The sequence below is a fragment of the Melozone crissalis genome, unplaced genomic scaffold (genome assembly GCF_028551555.1).
Source record: "Melozone crissalis strain CALT ecotype California unplaced genomic scaffold, PUWL_Pcris_2 ptg000046l_1, whole genome shotgun sequence".
NCBI lineage: Eukaryota > Metazoa > Chordata > Aves > Passeriformes > Passerellidae > Melozone > Melozone crissalis.
The window spans coordinates 894,823-900,234 of NW_026535824.1; the positions used below are offsets into that span (position 1 = coordinate 894,823).

General features: G+C 55.0%; 1 non-coding gene across 1 annotated transcript; it reads right to left on the minus strand.

Moving 5' to 3' along the window:
• Nucleotides 1-1,420: 1,420 nt before the first annotated feature.
• Nucleotides 1,421-1,624, minus strand: LOC128943557 (small nucleolar RNA SNORA74). The gene has a single exon (XR_008483733.1). It is a non-coding gene; the product is annotated as a small nucleolar RNA SNORA74 (small nucleolar RNA).
• Nucleotides 1,625-5,412: the final 3,788 nt, after the last annotated feature.

A 5,412-nucleotide genomic window follows, 5' to 3' on the forward strand; every position in this document is an offset into this window, starting at 1 on the left:
AGCAGGGGCAGTGCAGGGACAGGCCTGGTTCTGACAGGGCTGTTGTGGTTTAGGAATGGTGCTCCCAATTTACTACACCTACTACCAAGACCACGTGTCGCCCCAGATTTATATTCCCACCATTGCCCCCCCACACCACAGGGGCTTTGCCTGGCCTGGCCCTGATTGATCTCAGCCCATGTTTCACAGTCAGGGATAACCTGGAGATGGTGTCCAGGGTTCACCCTTGTGTGGCCAGTCCAGACCCCCCTGAGGCACTTTAATCCTGGCCGCCCCATCCTGCTGTCTGTTGTTGTGATGCTCTTCAGTGCCCAACTCTTGGGCACGTGAGCATCCACAGGAGGGAGTTTCACAGCCAACTTCTCCCCCAGACAGAGATGTCTTGCCCCAGTCCAGCAGCCCAGTTGGGTTTCCCTCTGTGCTCCCAACTGTCCTTTTTCCATGGTTCCAGCCACCCCAGAGAGCATTTCCCACCATCCCTGAGTCACTGCAGAGGTGCAGCGCTGGCCATTTCTCTCGCTCAGAGCTCCAGGGATGGTCCCAGGGCTGCAGTGACTGCAGGAAAGGGGACCCCACAATGGGACATTTCTTGGTCAGACACAGACAGGAAGAGTGACAAACTGTCTGTGACTCGGGTTTTGGCCTCGCAGCCCCTGCCGTGGTTTGCAGGGAGCTGCAGTGTGGCTCAGCCCTGGCTGTACCCGGCAGTGCTGGCCTGGGAGAAGGTGTTGGTGCCAGCTGGCCCAGGGAGCTGCAGCGTGTGGGGAATGAGTTCCTCCTGGCCTCCTGCCCCAGGGTGGCACTGCAGGGCCTCATGGAGCCAAGGGGCCATTGTAGCTCTTCAGGGCCCCATGGAATTAAGGGGACTCTTTGGACATTGTGGGGCCTTGTGGGACTGAGGCCATCGTGACACTTTAGAACCAAGGGGCCACTGTGAAACTACAGGGCCTTGTGGAACTGACACTGAAATCACCCAAAAAGAAACTTTCTAACACAGTTTGAGTATCAAAAAGCATTCATTTTTATTGCAGCACTGATCACTTGGAGGATCCTCCCTCCATTCGAGTGCCCCAAACATCATGCGAACAGAGGTTTTATGACACACACAAGTTCCATATTTATGAGCTATAGAGGTTTTATGACACACACAAGTTCCATATTTATGAGCTATTCCTCTGTGATGCTCTACATCTGGCCTGTAGGCCACACAGTATAAATAATTCCAACTTCATAAGTGATTTATTATATAATTACCTTGCTTATGTAATTCAACCAGTAAGAGCAGACCCAGGCCATTGGAGACTCAGGCTGCTATTGGCTGGTTAGCTGAGTAGTAACTGGCTCAGCCAATGAGGATTACCTTCATGGGCCTTCTTATCTACGTAAGGAAGTTAGATCTCAATAAAGCTGCCTGTTGCTGCATGAACACATACAGTCTAGTCACCTGTCTCCACGGGCAGGAGTTACTCCACTCTCAGGCATGCAGAGTTCTGCCAAAACCTGGCACCACTGAGCACAAGGACGGCCTCGCTGGTGCCAGGAAAGCTCAGCAGCACCTTTCTCTCCCAGCAGCATAACACTGGCACAGGCACTGAGCAGCCACGGGCAGCTGACTACTGCTGGGAGACAAAAACCCCAAAACTGGGGGGTTTACAGGGCAGAAAAAACGTGGAGGCACTTTTCTGATGACACCTACTCTCATCAAGGCTTCATCCAGCAAGAGGAATAGATAAGCTAAACTTATTTCTGGATAAACCACATTATTTCCACCCTGAGGACCTGAGGCTAGCACAGGAGCCAGCAGAGGCCTTTTAGACAGCAAAACATTTTTGCCCATTTTCCCAGGCTGGCTCACGGTCACACCTCACCCATGTGGCTCCAAAGCTCTTGCTGTGTCCCACGGGCAGGTTATCCCTTCACATCTGCTCTCGCAGGTTCCAGTGCCCTCCCGGAGCGCCTCCCCGGCTGTCCCAGCACAGCTCAGCACAGCTCAGCTCGGGGTTCCACACGCGACGGGGCTGGGGCACCTCAGAGCTGCTCCTGCGGGCGGGTCACCGCCATCGGTCATCGGCTGAAGGCCTAAAGAGAGGACAGCAGAAACATCACAAATAAGCCATTAGTTCCATCTGTATTCACAAAGCTCAACAGCAACGGCCTGGCTTGTGGCAGAGGACAAAAGCCAGCACACCGAGTGAAAGGTTGAGGAATTAATGCTGAACCGCACAGCCGAGCAACATCCCCAGTCCCCCGGCCGAACAGCTAAATAGGAGACAGTGAGTATTTCAGGTGGCGCCTTCCTGCCCTGGAGCCCCGGTCTCCAGCCCCGCTGCCGCCGCCACCCGTGCCCTGTACCCTCCCCCCCCCTCACCTCATGGCGGCGGTGGCCCCTCATGGCGAGGGAGCTCGGCCCGCCAGAGCCGCTCCTGGCCCTCATGGCGAGGGAGCTCGGCCCGCCAGAGCCACTCCCGGCCCTCATGGCGAGGGAGCTCGGCCCGCCAGAGCCGCTCCTGGCCCTCATGGCGGCGAGCTGAAGAAGCCCAGTCCCCCAGAACCGCTTCATCTCCACACGGCGGCGGGGGCAGAAAAGAGGCGGGCTTGGCCACGTTGCCCAGGTGATTCCACAGACACCGCCCCGCTCGCTTCGGCCGCTCCCCCTGGGGCGGGGAAAAACCCTCGGTAATCAGGCACCGGGAGGGACTTTGAGATCGTCTCGTCCCACTCCCTGCCATGGGCAGGTACACCTTCCACTGTCCCAGGTTGCTCCAGTCCCTGTCCGACCTGGCCTTGGACACTTCCAGCATCCCTGACAGAGCTGGAGCAGGAACACGATCTGTGGAGCTGGGAGAACTGAACTCAAGCACCGGCTCATGGGAAGCAGAGGGCTGGTGAGCTGCCTCTGCTTGCCCCTGATGTGTTCCACTTCGGGCACAGGAGGTAGAAGTGTCAGCTCAGAAACAGCTGCCAGCAACAAAAATCCAGCCCTGAAATAAGCAGAGAAAAAGCTGTGGTGCTGCCAAGTGCCTTGCTGGGAGAAGCACAATTCCACACTTTCCCTGACCTCCACTGGATGCTGTAACATCAGCCCAGTGCTCTGTGTATCCATGTCTGGGCACAGCAGTGTAACAGTAACTCCCTCGCTGGGGATCCATTCAAAGGAAGTTTTTCTCTGGGCTTTGTGCTCCATTGCGACACTTGAAGGCCTTTCCAGAAAGCCTAGCATCCCTCCCCCATGCTCCTCATGTGCTTATGCTCTCAGAGCTCAGCAGTGAACTCAGCTGGAGCTGCGCCTTGCCTCAGGCAATCATCCACTCCAGCTCTGTCTTCTTCAAATGTTTCATGGTCTATTTTCAGCCCAAGCAGGCAGCTATTCTTCCTGGATGTGGGGTGCTCCTCTCCAGCTCAGCCTGATGCTGCCTTGTCCTGAAAAGCTCTGGGCTCGTTGTGCCCAGGACACTGCTGTGTGCAGGGACAGAGACTGGTGCTGAGCAGAAGGAGCTCGGTGCTTCCCCTGTCACTGATGAACCTGGTGAGGAACAGGTTTCCCAGCTATGCCCAGTGCAGCACAGCAAAACCTGTCTGGGGGAGAGACAGGTAAGAGCAGACACAGAACACTTCATGCTCTTGTTCCTGGGGGTCTCGCTGCCCATGGCCAAGGGCACGTGCCCACACAGGCATGGATGCTGACTCTGCCAAGACCCTAAGCCACAGCTTCAGTTTAGAACTGTTTAATTCATTAGCCCAGCATGGGGCCCAAATTAATATGCTTTGTCTCTTTAATAAGACATTTTCAGCAGGACTGGGGAGATACTTCAAAAGCTTCCTGAATGCCAAATACCAGAACTCAGAAACTCTCAGTGCCAGGACTAGTCTCTCACTTCCCAGTACAGACTCCCTCTGTGTGCACAGCTTTTTCTCTGCTTGCTGGCCTTGGAGGGGGGCTCAAACAAAGGCCTGCACATCATTTGTGAACTTTGGGTGAAAAGCATCAAACCAGATGAAACACAGCAGAGCAGCTCTGCCATGGGGGTGAAGCCCTTTTCTGTCACAGGAATGTGCTCTCTGCATTAGCTGCAGCCAGTCCCTGTTGTTCATCTTGGCTTGCTGACCACTAAACAGAGCCTCCTTTTCTCCTGCAAGTGTCGTGGCAAGGCCTGAAAGGACTGAGATGCTTTGTTCCAAGCCAGATTAGAGATATGAGTTACTACAAAACAAAAGCCCAGCAAGCCTCCTGGAGAGTTCCTCTAGTCTAGACACAGCCTCCCCTGAGCTCCCTGCATCCCAGCACAGCCCTGCAGCTTGTATTCAAAGCAACTCAACTGGCTCCAGAAGCCTGGGTAACCTCTGTCGAGTGAATGTTCAGTTGCAGCATAAAGGAGGAATCACATTTGAGTGATTTTGCTCCCATAAATTAGCAGGATGGGTTAAACCAGGACATGAGCACTGTCTGCTGGCACAGTGCATCCACTCAAGAGATCTGCACTGGCATGGAGCTGTAGTGCTTCAAAAGACGTGTGCTCCAAGCCTGGGGTGGGACGTCCCCCATGTAGCTGATGTCTGCAGCTCCTGTGGCAGCAAGAGAGATCCTTTACTGTCACCTCAGCCCTGAACACACCCGTGCCCAGGGCTCACTGCCTGCCCCCTGTCACTGCTCAGCTCTGGCACTGCAGGGCTGGTACTGTGATCCTTCTGTACCAATCAGATTTTGGCTCAACACCATTTGGCCACACTGTCAGTCACTGGAGAAAAAGACAGAGTAGTACCGTGGGAAGAGGAAGAAAATTCAGTAAACCTATGGAAGAAAAGATCCGTGGATGTACATCATCATTTACCATGGTGGTCACCTCCAGCCCCACAGCCAAGCACGTTCAGGCTTTGGTGAGAAGAACTTTTATCCCCCTGGTGTCTGTCATGGCTGGGGCCTGTGATGATGACACCTCATGGGTGTTGGTGCTTGCACTGCCCTGTGAGTGACACCAGCCTTGCTTGGCTCCCACACAGCAGAAGGCAGGGCAGCCATGGCCTCGATGGTGCCTTTTCCTCTTTGAGGTGCTGCACCCAGGTCAGGGATACCCCACACATGAGCACAGACTGGGAGAAGAGCTCATTGACCAGCAAAGAAGGACTTGGAGGATATAATGGATGAAAAGCTGGACATGAGCCAACAGTGGCAGCCCAGAAACTCCCCTGTGCTGGGCTGCACCCACAGAGGAGTGGGCAGCAGGTGAGGGGGGGATGGTCCCCCTCTATTCTGCCCTTGTGAGATACCCCTGCAGAGCTGCTCCAGCATCAGAAGGACCTGGAGCTGTTGGAGCAAGTCCAGAGAGGCCATGGAGATGCTCCCAGGATTGGAGCCCCTCTGCCATGGAGCCAGGCTGGGAGAGCTGGGGGTGCTCACCTGGACAAAAGAAGGCT